General features: G+C 37.4%; 1 protein-coding gene across 1 annotated transcript in view; it reads left to right on the top strand.

The window, feature by feature from the left end:
* The window catches only part of PCNX2 (pecanex 2), a 388,374-nt gene that overhangs the window by 326,496 nt on the left and 42,018 nt on the right, over positions 1-19,860 (top strand). The gene's annotated exons all lie outside the window — the stretch shown is intronic.

Here is a 19,860-nt window from a genome sequence, read left to right as displayed (position 1 = left end):
CCATTAGTAAGTCTTAAAGTCTTCAAGGTTTCACAGCCACCATTGATGTGGGAGGGATAAACACCTAGATGAGGAGGGCTCTGAAGTCCATGACCTTTGCAGTGGACCCCACTGCCTTGGAGGTGAGGGAGCAAAGGAGGTAGGAAGGAAAAAAGGGAGGACGAAGGAGAAAATATGAGAGAAAAATATAAGTAATCATTAAAAAAAAATCTCTCTGGTTGTTGAAATTCAAAAAGAAGAGTTTTAACTGAATGTGCTCTTAATTGCTAATAATGGCACCACCATTTTCAGCAGCTCAATTTCTTGAATTCTGCCTGAGCAACCATGAAGCCTGGATGGCTCTCACAGAATGAACATGGAAGCAAAGGCATGTTTCTCAGGAGGCAGCTGCACATCGCCATCAGGTCTGGAAAATAGCAAAACATTGGATTTATGATCCTGTCTGTGTGAAATGTTATCAGCCATCTCATAGTTTGGCCAACACCCCATAATCACAGTCCCATGGGGACATTTAAAAAATATCTGTGTAACCTAATCTTCTCTAAAGCTAATCTGACCGAAGCCTTTACCCTAGCTAGCTAAACCAGGTAGAGACTCAGCTCCCCCACTAACCTTGGGACTATCTAGAATTCTCTTTTTCTCTATGGCAACAGTTAGGTCATTAGCGAGTCCTTAGTTTCTATGTCAACACAGCTTGTGTAATCTGTTAAATTCCTCAGTTCTAAATCTACACTTAAAATAATAGGTTCTCCATTCAGAATTCCTAAACACGCATTTTTCTTCATTTCTTTGGGTGGTGTGGTAGTGAGGGAGTCAAAGCCGTGCTTGGCTAGATAACAAGTCTGGAAGACAATGGGCTTTCCTGTTGAATATTAAGTCTGGCTATTTTAACATTCAACACTCAAAAATAAGTCTGTGGGAAAAAAGTAAGATAATACAATTTAGAGCTAAATATGAATTAGAAAGTACTCAATTTTTCCGTGTAAAGCTGAGTGCACTGGTTTTCTTCATCTGTAAATAGGGCAGGAGTTGGGGAAAACCGCATTACTCACAGAAATAATTGTTACGTACTTTAACGTTTCTTGCACTTATGCTTCGAATCTGCCCAATATAAGTTAGTGTGCTAAGTGATTTGGTTTGCTTCACTTTCTCCTATGGCTCGAGGAAAAAAGTAAATTCAACAAACTTTTGCTTGTAATTTGTCAAGCCTCACTAGACAGTGTATGATAAAGGAAAAAATACTGATTTTAAATTCAAAAGACCAAATCCTTCTACTGGACAAGTTGCTTTTGAGACAACGTCCTTATTTATAAAAGGGAAGTGACACCTGCCTAACCAGGTTGTTGTGCACAATAAATCAGATGCTATCTGAGAAATCAGTCTTGAGGTTGATAAGTGTCACATAAATAGATGATGTTTTGTAATAAAAATTCTCTGAGAAAAACAATGCAATTTCATTTAAAGGTAGTATACTGGATTCAAAAATCTACCTTTTAAAACGGGTCATAAAAAAATTTTATTTATTTTTTTTTTTAAGAAAAACTTGCATTTTATCAACATTGAAACAGCAAATCAACCAAAGTTGAAAACTGGTAAGATTCATTTAATATCCATTTTTAAATCATTATTTGAAACTTTTAAGGAGTTAAAACAGCTCATTCTACTTTTTTAATTGAAATATAACTGATAGGCAATATCATATTAGTTTCAGGTGTACAACATAGTGATTAGACATTTCATGTACATTATGACATGCTCACCACAATAAGTGTAGTTACTATCTGTCACCATACAAAGTCATTACAGTGTTACTATATTCCCTATGCTGTACTATCATCCCCATGATTTATTTATTTTATAAGTGCAATTTTGTACCACTTAATGGCCCTTAATTTTTTCACCCATACCCCCAAACCTCTCCCCTATAGCAAATACCAGTTTATTCTCTGTTATTTATGAGTCTGTTTCTGATTTGTTTTTAGATTTCACATACATGTGAAGTCATATGGTATTTGTCTTCCTGTCTGGCTTATTTCATGAGCATAATACCCATGTTGTTGCAAATGGCAAGATTAGAAAATTGTAATTCTTATGTACATCTTAAAGCAAATTGAGGCTCCTTGGAATTTAAAATAATTATAATAAAAGTCTCTGCTCTATCTTACTATGCTGATAGTGACTGCAACGGAGTGTGGTGGGAGGGACTTGATAATATGGGTGAATTTAATAACCACAATGTTTTTCATGTGAAACCTTCATAAGATTGTATATCAGTGGTACCTTAATTTTTAAAAAATCTGCTATGCCCACAAAATCAAACATGCTATAATTATTCTAACATCCTTTTTCCTGTACTGCACACTGGGTCAATACATTTCTCCTAGATTCTCAGTGTGATATTTAAATGTGCACAAGTCCAATGTTGTTGATGCACTGCAAGTTGGGAGTTGGGGAGAAATTGTCCAGTAAAATAATCAAGAAGTAAATTCATTCAGTGTCTCAACAGGCTGCTCCTAAGCCTTGCTTTAGTTCCACTCTGTGACCTTAGTTATGTCATGTTTTTGGCACTCTGTTTCTCCATCTTTAAGCTTGGATTGATTTAAAGGGGTGATTATCATATGAATGTTTAGCAATTAGGAACTAGGAAGTGTAATGGGATCACTTTATGTATAAATATATTATTGTTATAATAACTATTTATTTCCAGAAATTAAATCTAGTGAGGTCTGGTAGATATAGGGGTCTCCTCCCAGTGGCTGGGGATAGATGACATACATGAATGCTCCTTAATTTATCCTCACGTTTTAAGATTCTGTCCCAGAGAAATAATGTGGAGTGGAGGAGGGGCTGAGAAGGGCATCTCCATGACACTGAAGTTGCAAGAGAAGTTTAGGGGTAGGAGGAATCATACTGTGACCTTCTTGAAAATTACAGTGATTCAAAAGCTTTTTAAAGCTTTCTCTGACACTATTTCATTTGGCCACAGAATGGCGTTTGATATGACCAGCTAGCAAGAGGCAATGGTAGTTTAGATTTCCAGCCTTAGGAAAATGTTATGGATGCCCTCTCCCTGTTCACCTCTCTGTCATTGTATGTATGGCATGACATTAAGAGAGCAAAAGGAGACAACATCTCCAACAGGAGCTGGCTGGGCCTGAGCCTGTTTCCCACATCTTGTGCTTCTAACATGTAACATGCCCTCCAGGCTGTGTGAGGCCCAGAAGTGTGTGGAGGTGAACTGCTCTGAGCTTAGCAGCCAGTTCTGGTGATCTCCTACTTTTGTGACCATGAGCAATTCAGGAATGCTCTTCACTAGGACTTCACAGGGAATACATTTTATATAATAATCCAACACACACATCCCAAAGCATGTGTCTGTCATCCCACCTGCAAATTGAAAAGCACTGGCCAGACTATATCTTTGCCTAATTAGAGTCCACTCTATGGGCAGGGTCTAATTGTATTTAAGCGTAATCCAAGCCTCTCCCTGTCAGTCTCCTCCTCATTGTTGGCGTATGTGAAACACCAGCCAAACACCCACCACAGAGGGCTGATGAAGGCAGAGACCATTTGAAACTCAATTCAAATAAATGTCTAGTAAAGCTGTTTTAAAACATTATCAGTGGATGACACCAAATGTATTAATGAGGATATTTTCTGTGGAACACAGTCAGTCAGATTCTTTGGGATAACTGAGCTTTGTTTCTCAAAATACTCACATCAGATAAGGAGAAGAATTGGAGGACCAGGAGGCCCAATCTTTAAGTGTGATGTGCATTTAGAGTTTAATGCACATGTTCCTGCTGGAAGGCTATAGAGCAAGCTCACATTTTTTTCAATGCAGCCTTTCTTTACAGGGGAATGTGTCCTTTCAAGTCCTTATCACATAAGGGCTCAGTATTTCCATCATTTCCTCCTGGTAAAAGCCTAAACCCTGGTTCCAGTCCCCATCACTTGTCACCTGAAATGGGGCCGTGGGTGGCTGTTCTCTTCTCCTTACACCCCCAAGGCTGCAGGGGAATCTTTCTTAAGTGCAAGTTTCCTCATGTTTCTTTGAGACTTAAAAATCCCCATCATCTGCCTGTTACTTATAGAATTTCATCCAAATGTCTCCATCAGAGTCAAGTTTCCACTCCAACCTGCTCTGCATAACCTTCCTTTGTCCCAGGATTCCCATCCAAGAGGGTACCTTCCCCATTGTTTGAAATGGATGGTGGGTGGGGGAACACTTTATGTTTATTTTTGGTTTTCCAGGACCTTCTGTTCAGGCAGCCATTCTTTGGCTTCCCAACTTTCCCAAGACAATGTCAACCCTACCTCCTACTTGGCTGACTGTTAAAGCAGGTGTGTCTACACTAACCAGCCACACAGAGTAGCTACACTCCTGTGCTTGTCAGTGAGATTACATTAAAATTCACCGTTGCTCAACACACAGTAATTGTCAGAAGCTAGATGGAGAGAAATGACCCATATCAAGAACTTCCTAAAAGGTATGAAGTTCTTCCTGTCCTAAAGACACTCTAAAATCTGCTGTTGGGTGATGCCAGACTTCTGGAGAACCACGTACTTAAGGCTGAGTTGTTTTGGCCACCTATAGAAATGCTTTTCTTATGTTAGAACGGCTCAGTAAACCTTCTGTTTGTGTTGATCATATTGCAAAACGGTCTTTTTATGAGGGTCCTGTGTATATCATCTTTCTCGTATCTTTGCCAGAAATAGTTATGATCTTTCCAAGCAGTTACTTCATTTTTATCTTAAGGACACTAAGAAACTATTCAAGTTTTCTTTCTATATTGGCAGCAAGAAAGTCTGTGTGAAATCTGACCCCCCTTTAGTAAACGCGCAGGGCATCTCTTGATACTATTTTGGCTTCATCATATTTTTTTGTGCCCAGTTTCACCTAAATTTTATCATTTGCTTTTGAACTGTGTCTGCCTTTTTAGATGGACTTCATTCCTTTTTGGAATTAAGTGTGAATACATAAGGTAGGCTTGGCCTGTCACTGGTAGATATGGCAAATGGCACTAAAAAGGGGGCAGTGCTCCTTTGGAAACAACTGAAGATGAAAGGGCCAGGTGGTCAGGAGTGGGCTGCTGGTCCCAGCAGCAAAGGCTGCCCTGTGTTTTGGCCTCATTTGGGTAATTGATACATACCCTGTATGGCAAGACATCTGGGATCTTCTAGATAGATTTTTCAGTTCAAACACTAAATTTCCACAGCTTTAATAGTAGTTCTTGTCTATCAGAACTAAAAGACTCCAAGATACTCTCAAAATTACTTTTTCAAATATTTATTGAGTGCTGTCTATATCCCACTGACTTAGATCATGGGAACACAGCATCAGTTTAATGGGACACAGGCCAAGACACAGCCAGTTCACCTGGCTGGGAAGATCACAGAGTATGGGGGCAATTGGCCTTCAGTGTTCCCTTTGGAGGGAATGTTTTCTAAACCCATGAGCTTCTCTGAGAAGAACATGGGCCTTGATTTTCATTTGAACAGCAAAATCAGTGCATCTGCAGAAATTATTTGGTTTCATTATTTTCGTATTCTTTTACAGTGTGATCCTGACTATGAATCTTGTCTTCCTAAGAGAAGGTAGCAAGATGTACGTGAACTGAGCATCTATTAAAAACCTTTAATGGTTACATATCTCTCAACCCTAGCAGTCCTTCAGGGCAAATTTTCTTCAACTGTCCTTTCTTCAATGTAGAAACACACTCATCCTTCTCAGTGGGTGTGTGGTGATGACCTATTTCATTCAGATGGTAGAAATCCAAACTCTGCCTTGTCTCATGTACACACAGACCCACACGTGTGTGTGTGCACTCACATGCAACACTCCTTCCAGTTTATTTATGTAAGGAAAAAGCAAAACCCTGACATACAACCCAACATGTTAAATGTTAGACCTGGATAGAGAAGAATGAAGGAGAGAGAAATTGGAAAGAAACTCAGATTTTTGAGGCATGTCATTTGACCAGTGTTATTACTCTGTTTAAGGAGAAATAGACTTATGCTCCTTTATCCTGTTTCTTTGTTTTCTTTTCCTAAAAACTGTCATACTTCTTTCATCGCAAGAGAGCTTCTTCCCAAATTATATTATTAAGTTGTAGCAAACCATAGTTGTAAGTGTGCTATTTTGGTGAGATGAGACATCTACCACCACTGGGGTCTATGCCTGCAGTCCTACGGTCCCAGTGGGTAGGTCAGTTAGGACATGGTGGTCATTACTCACTCTGGATGCCCCCAAGTATGTAGGCTGATTACTCATTGCTTACAGTTCACCTTTGTATTTCTCTACATATTTACCAGAGGAAATAAAAGGTTTATATTACAGCATGAAAAGTTTAAAAAAGAAATGTTTTAAAAAGAGTGCTTTTAGCTGAGTCCTAAAGCACTGAGGTCTTGGAGAAAGACAAATGGAATCATTAAGATCTTAGGTCAGCCCTTCACTGGTTTACCTTATTTTACAAAATTGCTTGCTTTGCCCTTCCTGATCTTGACTCAGATTTCAAAGACTGTTATCCTGACATTTCTGTGTGTACATTGTTATTTGAAGATTATAGTTTTCCATCTCTGATCACTATGACCATCTCACTCATGGGTTCTATAGGGAGGCTTAGTCTAAACATTGCTCTTCTTTATCTGCCTCATGTGAGAGGTTAATAGAGTATGTTGCATCTGCTAAGCACTTTTCTCAACAAGGTTTCTGTTGCCCGTACATACAGTGATTTGGTTAAGAATTCTTTCATTTCTTCATCCAATCATTCATTCAGTCATTCTACCAAGTACTTTGTTAGCAACTACTAAGTACTAGGCACTGTGAATAATGATATGGGACCCCAAAAAAGGTGAATGGTGTAGAAATGGGTGTAGAGGAAAGTTTCATGTTTGAATTAAATCTCAAAAGGTATGTAAAAGTATTCAAAAACTTAATCTTTTGACCATGACTGAGTAACTAGTACTGGAATATCCTTCCTGCTATGAGCAACTATAAAACTGAAAAATATATTAATCAACCATTTGTAGATATTGGACAGCAGACAGAATAAGGCTCTGATTACTGGGAGAAAGGAAACAAAGTGAGCTCACAACTGGCCCTGCCATCTTCCTGTAGGCACTTTCTCATCTGTAAGACAGGGAAATGGAGCCTAAACAGAGCACACTGGTCTTGCTGAACTAAGGAGGCAAAATCAGAGTTCTAGGCTGCTAAGGTACTGGACTTCATGGGCCAGAGTACCAGAGAGGACTGAATTTCACAGAGAAGGAGTTACAGAAATCAATATAGGGATCCACTTTATAGTGATGGGATAAATATTAACCCGCTCCTAGGGAAGTATAAGCTAAATAGAGATTATGGAGAACATATAGTGCTGAGAGATATAGAAATTTCAGTCAGCCAGTGGAGAGACCTTGTTGAACATCTCAGTAATTCAAGTAAGACCTCAGAAAGACCAAGCTTTGAAGTAGAGATAATATCACCCTAGAATAAGGGCTACTCTGGACATTCCCAGCCAAAAATTATAAACAAGTTTGAAAAAGATAATGCTGACAAACTTTGGTGCAAATAAATTAAGTGCTTAACAAAACAGAACTGCTTCTAAAGGAAGATGAAAAAAATCCAGACTTTAATCTTTTTATAACATCAAGAATATCCAGCACATAAAAATTCTACATATATAAAAAAAAGTAGAGGAAAGTGATCCATAGCCAGGAAAATAAAACAATAAATAGGAACACATCCAAAGATGTTGGAGATATCAGAAAAGAAGTTTCAAACAGATATTAGTATGTTTAGGATTTCAAAGAAGAAATTAATCTAATGAATGAACTGAAAGAGAATGTCAATAAAGAGGAAAAGTATTGAAATTCTAGAAATGGATAAAACACAATGTCTGAAATGAAGAATTTAGAGGATAGGTTTAACAGAAGTAAAGATCAATGAACTTAAAGACAAGGCAATAGAAACCATCCAAACTAATGCAAATAAAAAAGATTAAAGAAAATAGAGACTCAGTGATCTTGTTGGATAATAGTAAGTATTTTAACACATCTATAATTAGAGACCCCATAAAATAAATGATAAAAAACATTGAAGAAATAGTTTAAAATTTTAAATATTTAAAATTGGTGAAAATTATCAATCTATAAATCCAAGGAGCTCAGCACACCCCAAGCAGGATAAATACTAAGAAAACCAAATCCAAGCACATAACCATAAAATTTCTGAAAATTAAAGATAAAGAAAAATCATAAGAGCTTTCTGAAGGTTTTTTATTATCATTTTATCAAGACCATAGGAAACTTAAAAAAGAACACACATTCTATATTTGTGAATTATCACTAATTTTGCATAAGAAATAATGCAAGCCAGAAAATAGCACAATCATATTTTTTAAGTGCTGGAAGAAAAACAAAACTGTCAGCCCAGAATTCTATACCTAGTGTAAATATCCTGCAACTGTGAAGGCAAAATTTAAATACTGAAAGATAAACAAAAGTTGACATAATCACCAGTTAACCTGTGCTGTAAGAAAATAAATAAGGAAAATTTTTCAGGATGAAAGAAAATGATAGCAGATGAAAACTTGATTCTACATAAAAAAGTTAAGATATCCAGAAATGGCAAATATATTTTTAAATGCCATTTAAAAATTGATTATTTAAAGTAACATAAGAACAGTATATTGTAAGGTTGAAATATATGTTTAAATATAAGTTAAATATTTGATAACAATAACACAAAGGATATGAGAAAGCAAGAATGTGATTAAATAGTATTACATTACAAGAAGAGTGGTATGAAATCAATCCATCACAGATTGTGCGAGGTAAAATGGACATTGTAAGTCCTGAGAAACTGAAAAAATAAAACAAAGAGTTACAGACAACTGATATAAAAGCTAATGAGGATATAAAATAAAATACTAAAAATTATTCATTAAAAAAATGCGGACAACTCAAGATGGCAGCATGAGTAGGGCAGTGACAATCTCCTCCTAAAACCATATATATTTTTGAAAATACAACAAATACAACTATCCCTAAAAGAGAGACCAGAAGATACAGTACAAAAGCCAGGCTACATCTACATATGTAAATAAAGCAGAAGAAAGTGATCTATGGCCAAGAACATAAAACAATAAATAGGAACACATCCGAAGATGTTGGAGATATCAGAAAAGAAGTCTCAAATGAGAACTCAGCATCTCACAAAAAGGGTAAGAAACAAAGCCATGACCTGGTGGGACCCGAACACTACCCCCACCCCAGTTCACCTGCAGGAGGAAAAGAATCAGAGTGGGGAGGGAGTGGAAGGACAGGACTGCTAAATAACCAGCCCTTGTAATCTGCACTGGGAGCACAGACACACATGGCATGGTGTACTGGATACTAGAAAAACGGAAAAGTAAAATCTGAGATAGAGACTGCAAGTGTGTCCCCACAGCAGGCTCCCCTGGGACAAAAGAAAAGTGGGTGCTTTAAAAGTCTTAAAGGGACAAGGGCTTAACAGCTGGACAAAATCATCCCTGCACACTCAGCCCAGCAGGCTAAGAATCTTAAGGAACTTCAGGCACCCTAACACCCTGGGTGGCAACGCAACTCTGAAGCCCCTCACAGCAATAAGGAGCCTGCCATTCATTGCCCCCGCTGCCACTGCAAGCAAACTATCTGACCTGCCACTACTGCAAAGCAGCCAGGGAACAGCCCTGTGCACAGCAATCACACAGAGTCTTCTCCCAGTGTGCAGGGACAGACCCAGATGCTGCTGTTGGTGTGCAGCTGCCCAGCACAGAGAGGGGAAGCCAGAGCATGGTCCGGAAGGCACGAAGGGACACCGTTCTCCCAGGAGAACACACCTAGGGAGTCTGCGAGCCCCCGCAGTGCCCTAGGCTATCCTGAGGGTTGACCCACCCACGGCAGCTCAGGAGATTATTCCAGAGATTGCTCCCTGTGAGCGGATCACCGGCACAGGCAGCACAGAAGGGCAAGGCAACCAGCAAGCAGGAAGGGACTTTGTTCTCAAAGCTGACACCGCACCACCTGTCGGAGAGCACTTCTGTTGCCATGAAAAGCCATAAGAATCTGGTCCAGTCAAAAATCACTCAGACACCACCAGAGAGAGGGCCTGGTGAGATAGATATAACCAATCTTCCTGAAAAAGAATTCAAAATAAAAATCATAACCATGCTGATGAACCTGCAGAGAAATATGCAAGAGCTAAGGGATGAAGTCTGGAGGGAGATAACAGAAATGAAACAATCAATAAAATGACTTACGAGCAGACTGGATGAGGTGCAAGAGACTGTTAATGGAATAGAAATCAAAGAACAGTAATACAGAGAAGCTGAGGCAGAGAGAGATAAAAGGATCTCTAGGAATGAAAGAATATTAAGAGAACTGTGTGACCAATCCAAATGGAACAATATTCACATCATAGGGGTACCAGAAGAAGAAGAGAGAGAAAAAGGGATAGAAAGTGCCTTTGAAGAAATGATTACTGAAAACTTCCCCAAGCTAGGGAAGGAAATAGTCTCTCAGACCATGGAAGCCCACAGATCTCCCAGCACAAGGACCCAAGGAGGACAACACCAAGACATATAATAATTAAAATGGCAAAGATCAAACACAAGGACAGAGTATTAAAGGCAGCCAGAGAGAGAAAAAAGATTACCTACTAAGGAAAACCCATTAGGCTATCATCAGACTTCTCAACAGAAACCTTGCAGGCCAGAAGAGATTGACATGCTTTATTTAATGCAATGAAACAGAAGGGCTTTGAACCAAGAATACCATATCCAGCAAAATTATCATTTAAATTTGAAGGAGGGATTAAACAATTCCAAGATAAGCAAAAGTTGAGGGAATTTGCCTCCCACAAATGACATATACAGGATATTTTAAAGGGACTGCTCTAGATGGAAGTACTCCTAAGGCTAAATAGATGTCAAAAGAAAAAATAAAATCACAGCAAAGAAAGTAGACCAACCAAATACTAATTAAAGACAAAAAAATAAAATTAACTATCCACAAAAGCAGTCAAAGGAAACACAAAAGAGTACAGAATAAAACATGTAACATATAAAGAATGGAGGAGGAACAATAAGAAGGGAGAGAAATAAAGAATCATCAGACTGTGTTTATAATAGCGTAAAAAGAGTTAAAGTTAGACCACTAGGTTGTAAAGAAACTACCCTTGAACCTTTGTTAACCACGAATCCAAAGCCTACAATGGAAATAAGTACATATCTATTGATAATCACCCTAAATGCAAATGGACTGAATGCACCAATCAAAAGACACAGAATAATAGAATGGATAAAAAAGCAAGGCACATTTATATGCTGCTTACAAGAGACTCACTTTAAACCCAAAGACATACACAGACTAAAAGTGAAGGGATGGAAAAGATATTTCATGCGACTAATAGGGAGAAAAAAGCAGGAATTGCAGTTCTTGTATCACACAAAATAGACTTCAAAACAAAGAAAGTAACATGAGATAAAGAAGGACATTACATAATGAAAAAAGGGTCAGTCCAACAAGAAGACATAACCATTGTGAATATCTATGCACCCAACACAGGAGCACTGACATATATGAAACAAATACTAATAGAATTAAAGGAGGAAATAGAATGCAATGCATTCATTTTAGGAGACTTCAACACACCACTCCAAAGGACAGATCTACCAGACAGAAAATATGTAAGGACACAGAGGCACTGAACAACATACTAGAAGAGACGGACCTAACAGACACCTACAGAACTCTACACCCAAAAGCAGCAGGATACACATGCCTCTCAAGTGCACATGGAACATTTTCCAGAATACACCACACACTAGGCCACAAAAAGAGCCTCAGTAAATTCAAAAAGATTGAAATTCTACCAACCAACTTTTCAGATCAGAAAGGTATAAAACTAGAAATAAATTGTAAAAAGAAAACAAAAAGGCTCACAAACACATGGAGGCTTAATGACATGCTCCTAAATAATCAATGGATCAATGACCAAATTAAAACAGAGACCAAGCAATATATGGAGACAAATAAAAACAACAGCACAAAGCCCCACCTTCTATGGGACACAGTGAAGACAGTTCTAAGAGGAAAGTATTTAGAGTGTTTAAAGAAGGAAGAAAAATCCCAAATGAACAGTCTAAAGTCACAATTACTGAAACTGGAAAAAGAATAACAAATGAGGCCCAAAGTCAGCAGAAGGAGGAATGCAATAAAGATCAGAGAAGAAGTAAACAAAATTGAGAAGAATAAAACAATAGAAAAAAATCAATGAAACCAATAGCTGGTTCTTTGAGAAACTAAACAAAATAGATAACCCCCAGCCAGACTTATTAAGAAAAAAAGAGAATCTGCACATATAAACATAATCAGAAATGAGAAAGGAAAAATCATGATGGACACCACAGAAATACAAAGAATTCTTTGAGAATACTATGAAAACTTATTTGCTAACAAGCTGGAAAACCTAGAAGAAATGGACAACTTCCTCGAAAAATACAACCTTCCAACACTGACCAAGGAAGAAATAGAAAATCTAAATGGACCAATTACCAGCAACGAAATTGAATCAGTAATCAAAAAACTACCCAAGAACAAAACCTCCAGACCAGATGGAGTCACTGCTGAATTTTATCAGACATATAGAGAAGACATAATACTCATTCTCCTTAACATTTTCCAAAAAATAGAAGAGGAGGCATTACTTCAAAACTCATTCTATGAAGCCAGCATCACTCTAATACCAAAACCAGGCAAAGATCCAACAAAAAAAGAAAATTACAGACCAATATCCCTGATGAACATAGATGCAAAAATCCTGAATAAAATATTAGCAAACTAAATGCAAAATACATCAAGAGGATCATACACCAAAAATACAACCAAGTGGGATTCATCTCAGGGATGCAAGGATGGTACACAACTCAAAAATCCATCATCATTATCCACCACATCAACAAAAAGGACATAAACCACATGATCATCTCCATAGATGCTGAAAAAGCATTTGACAAAATTCAACATCCATTCATGATAAAAACTCTCTCAACAAAATGGGTATAGAGGGCAAGTACCTCAACATAATAAAGGCCATATATGACAAACCCACAGCCAACATCATACTTAACAGCAAGAAGCTGAAAGTTTTTCACCTAAGATCAGGAGCAAGACAGGGATTCCCACTCCCCCGCTGTTTTTCAAAATAGTACTAGAAGTCCTAGCCACGGCAACCAGACAAAGCAAAGAAATACAAGGCATCCAGATTGGTAAAGAAGAAGTCAAGCTGTTTGTGTTTGCAGATGACATGGTATTGTACATAAAAATCCCTAAGGACTCCACTCCAAAACTACTAGAATTAATATCCTTAATTCAGCAAATTTGCAGGATACAAAATTAATATGCAGAAATCTGTTGCTTTCCTATACACTACTGATGAACTAGCAGAAAGAGAAATCAGGAAAGCAATTCCATTCACAATTGTATCAAAAAGCATAAAATACTTAGGAATAAACCTAACCAAGGAAGTGAAGACCTATACCCTGAAAACTATTAAGACACTCTTAAGAGAAATTAAAGAGGACACTAACAAATGGAAACTCATCCCATGCTCTTGGCTAGGAAGAATTCATATTGTCAAAATGGCCATCCTGCCTAAAGCAATCTACAGATTCAGTGCAATCCGTATCAAAATACCAACAGCATTCTCCAACGAACTGAAACAAATAGTTCAAAAATTCATATGGAACCACAAAAGACCCTGAATAGCCAAAGCAATCCTGAGAAGGAAAATAAAGCAGGGGGATCTCACTTCCCAACTTGAAGCTCTACTACAAAGCCACAGTAATCAAGACAATTAGGTACTGGCACAAGAACAGAGCCACAGACCAGTGGTACAGAATAGAGACTCCAGATATTAACCCAAACATATATATTTGGTCAATTAATATATGATAAAGGAGCCATGGATATACAATGGGGAAATGAGAGCCTCTTCAACAGCTGGTGTTGGCAAAACTGGACAGCAACAAGTAAGAGAATGAAACTGGATTATTGTCTAACCCCATACACAAAAGTAAATTCAAAATGGATCAAAGACTTGAATGTAAGTCATGAAATCATAAAACTCTTATAAAAAAAACATAGGCAAAAATCCCTTGGACATAAACATGAGTAACTTCTTCATGAACGCATCTCCCCAGGCAAGGGAAACAAAAGCAAAAATGAACAAGGGGGGGCTATATCAAGCTGAAAAGCTTCTGTACAGCAAAGAACACCACCAATAGAACAAAAAGGCATCCTACAGTATTGGAGAATATATTCATAAACGACATATCCGATAAAGGATTGACATCCAAAATATATAAAGAGCTCATGCACCTCAACAATCAAACAGCAAATAATGCAATTAAAAAATGGGCAGAGGAGCTGAACAAAGAAGAAATTCAGATGGCCAACAGGCACATGAAAAGATGCTCCACATCGCTAATTATCAGAGAAATGCAAATTAAAACCACAATGAGATATCACCTCACACCAGTTAGGATGGCCACCATCCAAAAGACAAACAACAACAAATGTTGGTGAGGATGTGGAGAAAAGGGAACCCTTCTACACTGCTGGAGGGAATGTAAACTCATTATGGAAAGCAGTATGGAGGTTCCTCAAAAACCTAAAAATAGACTTACCATTTGACCCAGGAATTCTACTCCTAGGAATTCAGCCTAAGAATGCAGCAGCCCAGTTTGAAAAAGACATATGCACCCCTATGTTTATTGCAGCACTATTTACAATAGCCACAAAGTGGAAGCAACCTATGTGTCCATCAGTAGATGAATGGGTAAAGAAGATGTGGTATATATACACAATGGAATATTATTCATCCATAAGAAGAACACAAATCCTACCATTTGCAACAACATGGGTGGAGCTAGAAGGTATTATGCTCAGTGAAATAAGCCAGGTGGAGAAATACAAGTATCAAATGATTTCACTCATATGTGGAGTATAAGAACAAAGGAAAAACTGAAGGAACAAAACAGCAGGAGACTCAGAACCCAAGAATGTAGTAACAGTTACCAAAGGGAAAGGGACTGGGGCGGATAGGTGGGAAGGGAGGGATAAGGGGGAAAAAGGAGCATTATGATTAGCAGACATAATGTAAGGGGGGGTGCATGGGGAGTGCTGTACAACACAGAGAAGACAAGTAGTGATTCTATAGCATGTTACTATGCTGATGGACAGTGATTGTAATGGGGTATGTGGTGGGGACTTGATAATGGAGGGGAGTCTAGTAATCATAATGTTGCTGTTGTTAATGATGCCAAAAAAAAAAAAGAATGCAAAAGGAACAAATTGGACAAATAAAAGCAGATAACAAGATGATAAATTTGCACCCAGTCATATAAACAATCACATTAAATACAAATGAACTAATCACTGTAATTAAAAGATATAAGATTATCAGGCTGATAAAAAACTAAGTCACATATATATTCACTTTACAGGATATATGTTTTAAATTTAAAGCCATGGATACCTTAAAAGTAAAATGATAGAATACTACCCCTTATAAACACTAATTACAAGAAAGCTGAAATAGCTGTATCAATATCAGGCTTTACGATGAAGTGTATTATCAAAATAATGAAAGATATTTCATAATGATTGAAGAATCAATCCATCAAGAAGACAAAACAGTTGTAAATGTGCTTACACCTAAGACCAGAGCTATAAGGAATAAAAACTAACTAATGAGTTATAAGGTAGTGAAATGAAAGAAATTTAAAAAATAAAAAATTGGTGGGATGTATCTAAATATATCACCAATATGAAAAAACAATAAGTATATATCCATTATACTATACATATATTATTACAATATCCAGTATATATTTATATATCCAATATAAAGAAAACAATGCAATATAACTAAAGCAATGTATAGAGAAAATTTTACAGCTCCAAAATTTTATATATTAGTGAAGAAGAAAGGTTTTAAATCAATGATCTAAGCAAGGGGTGGGCATTATGTCTCATAAACCAGAATGATTTGTACATGAAAAAGGATGAGAGAGGGGAGGAGAGAGGGAACAAAGGAGGGAAAGAGAAAGAGAGGAGAGGCTGAAATGACAGACTATGTGGCCCCAAAATCTTAAAATATTTACTCCTGGCTCTTAAGAGACCAAAAAAAAAGTGGTAGCTCCTAACCTATGCTTCATCTGAAGAAGCCAGAAAGAGAAGATCAAATCAAATCTAAAACATATGAAAGGAAGAAAATGAAAAAGATAAGAGCAGGAAACCTATAGACTAGAAAATAAAATACAAAAAGAAAATTCATGGAAGCAAATGTTGGCTCTCAGAAAAGGTCAGTAAAATTGAAAAATCTTGATCCAGACTGATCATGAAAAAAAAGAAAGAAAATCCCAATTACCAAAAGCAGGAATTAAAGAGGGAACATTACTACAGATCTTACAGATGTAATAATAAAGACATTTTATAAATTTGAGAAGTTAGATGAAATTAAGAATTCATTGAAAAATACAATTTTCCAAATCTGACAGCTGAAGAAACAGAAAATCTAAATAGACCTATATGTGCTAAAGAATTGAATTCATGAAGGAAAATAAAACAAAAACAAAACATCTTGGCCACAAAGAAAACTGCAGAATTACATAGCTTCACTGTTGAATTCCATTAAATATTGAAGCAAGAATTGCCACCAATCTTGCTTAAACTCTTTAGGAAAATAGAAGAGAAAACGCCTACCAAATCACTTTAGGAGGTCAGCATAAACTGAACATGTAAAGACATCATGGGAAAATAAGCCTACAGACCAATATACCTTATAAATGTGTATGTAAAAATTCCTAACAAGTTATTAGAAACCCAAATCAAACAATATATAAACCTGTGATGTTTATCCCAGTAATGAAAGATTGGTTTAATATGTGGAAACTAATCAATATAGTTCACCATATTAACAGAATAAATGCCAAAAAATCATTGTCACCCAAGTAGATGCAGTAAAAACGTTTGTTAAAACTGAATACCTGTTCCTGATTTTAATACAGATTTTTTGAAAACTAGAGGAAGAAGACTTCCTTTCCCTGATAAAGAGCAATTATGGAAAATCTACAGCTAAGGTCTTATGTAATGCTAAAAAACAGAATACCTTCCCCATAAACTCAGTAACACAACAAGAATGCCACCTCCCACCACTCCTACTCAACATTGTATGGGAGGTCCCAGGGTGTGAGTGAGGTGCCAAAAAAAATAATGCAGTCATAAAGATTTTTAAAACTCCTCAAAAATATTGCCTACATTTACTCTCTGATTTTTTTCCCTCCATTCTCTCTAGTTCACTTTGATCAGGAATCCCCTCCCACAACCATCATTCCACCACAACTTCTCTTGCAAAGATCACCATTTGCTTCAATTGTCTAAGAGGTAATTCATATGAAATTTGACCTACAAGCATCATTTGGCATAGCTGATGTTCCCTCTTCCTTGGAACTTTTTTCTTTAACTGGGCTTTTGCTACTTCTTGCTTTTCTTTAGACCTCACAGGCCACTTACGTCTGATTGCTTTGTTGATGGGGCCTCCCTGCCACAACCTCTAACTGTGGGAATGCTCAGAGCTTGGACCTCTTCTCCATGCTATCTGTACTCTCTCCCCCAGTTACTTAGAATGGCCCCTAAACTGATCATTCTTTCAGATGTTATAAATCTCTTCCCAGAACCTCTCCCCTGAACTGCATATTCCTTAAACCAACTGCCTACTTGACATCCCCATTTTGATTGATAATGGGAAGCTAAAATGTAACATATGCAAATGTAAATTCCTGATCTTCCCACAGGCTGCTCTCCCTCCAGTCTTCCTTTTCACCATAAATGGGCATTTCATTTTTTATAGCTCCTGTATATATATGCTCACCATCCTAACTCCTTTTTGATTACTGTTTTTTATCTTTATAGTTATCTTCATATATTATTTGTATTTATTTTATATTGCTTAGGTCAGAAAATTCAACATCATTCTTCCCTCATCTTTTCAGCTTCCATAGCCAACTTGGTCAGCAAATCCTGTCAGATATACCCACAGTCTAATCATTTCTTGTCCCTTCCTCCAACCACGTTGGCCCAAATCACCGTTGTCTCTCATCTGTGATCCTCCTGCAACATGGCAGACCACATTGCCTCTGAGCTGAAACCATCCAAGACTTTCTCATTCCTAGAAGGATCTTTCCCTAGCCCCTTCTCTGTTTCATCTCCTATCACTTTCTGGCCTGCTCACTCCACTACATATGCACCGCTCCCTTGCTGTTCTGGGAACATGACAAGTGCGTGCCCATGCCTAGGTCTTGATGAGGTGTTCTGTCTACCTGGAGAGCTCCCTCTGTCACCTGATGGCGTGCTCCCCTATCTCCTTCAGGCAGCCCTTAAGGCCTCTGCCGATCCCCCTGCTTAAAATAGCTCTCCCCACCCCAGTACTCCCCATCCTCTATTGCTTTTTTATTTTTCACCCTCTGACATATTTTATTATTTTTCTTTTTTGTTTGTTGTCTGTCTTATTCAACCTAAGCTTGTAAGCTACACAGGGAAAGAGATTTTTATGTTTTTTCATTCTTATATCCCCAGTGTGTAGAACAGTGTTTGGCACCTGGTAGCCACTCAGTATTTGGTGACTGGATTAGCTTGTTAGCTCATTTTATTTGTTTATTTATTCACTCATTTTTCTCCCTGCCAATCACTGTTTTTATGGAGCCTACAGTCTAGTAAAAATAATAGTAATATATTGGGTGGTTCTTAATGAGTTTACATAAGTCATTTTATCTGATCCCATTTTATAGATGAAGAAACAAGCCTGGAGCTATCAAATAACTTGCTCAAAATCAAATAGTTACTACCATCTCCCTTTCTTCAAAACTGTTAATGGTTGCCTCCCACTAAAATAACATTCTTTTATGCTGATATTTGGATGGTATCATATGCCCCAAAATTATTTGAAATAATTTAAATATATTTAAATATAACACTTGACAAATAATTCCTGGATGCAGGCCCATAGTGAAGCAAGCATCTCTTAAAATGAAATTTCTTGGGGACCCTCATATACTCTTTCTTACCACCTCCTGTGTTTTCTCTCCTTAGCTGCACTTTGATGACTTTTATTTTATGAGCTGCTCTGTTTCATGTACCTTTACTTTCATCTCTGTATCTGCCTTTTCTTTCTGTTGCTCCTAACTTACCCAGCTCATCTGTCCTCTGGAACTCTTATTTTATCAATCTCTTTAATTGCTTTTTTGGTTTTTTGTTCTTTGGTACTTTTCTCCTTCTGTTAATAACTATGCTTAGTACTCAACTCTCTTGAAAAATACACGAACCACCACCATCACAACCAGGAACAACTCCTTCAGTTGCTCTTGCTGTCCTTCCTAGCTTTACTCTTGTGTCTATTAGTTCGACTAATAGCTACAACTAATAGTTCAAGTCATTTGTCCCTCTGGTTTTCAGTACCTATTCTTTTGTTGTCACCGATTTCCTTATTTTCTTATCTTCACAGGACAGTCCATCTCATTATGTAACTCCCAGTTATTAAAATGACCTTTATTATAATAAACTCTATACCCTGAAGTTTTCTCCCCACTGGTCATAATGATGCCCTCTGGAACAACAGAGAATATTTCACATTTCCACACAACAGCCCTTCAGATAGTTGTTGAAGGCAATCATCATTTTCCCCAAAGTCTTTCTTTTCTGCAAAGTAAAAGTCCCTGGATGTTACAGCCATTCTTCAGTAACATAATTTTGCATGATATTACAACCCTGCAGGAT

Source organism: Manis pentadactyla, chromosome 8, assembly GCF_030020395.1.
Source record: "Manis pentadactyla isolate mManPen7 chromosome 8, mManPen7.hap1, whole genome shotgun sequence".
Taxonomy (NCBI): Eukaryota; Metazoa; Chordata; class Mammalia; order Pholidota; family Manidae; genus Manis; species Manis pentadactyla.
The sequence above is the reverse complement of the archived record's forward strand: the minus strand, read 5'-3'. Positions and strand labels throughout refer to the sequence as shown.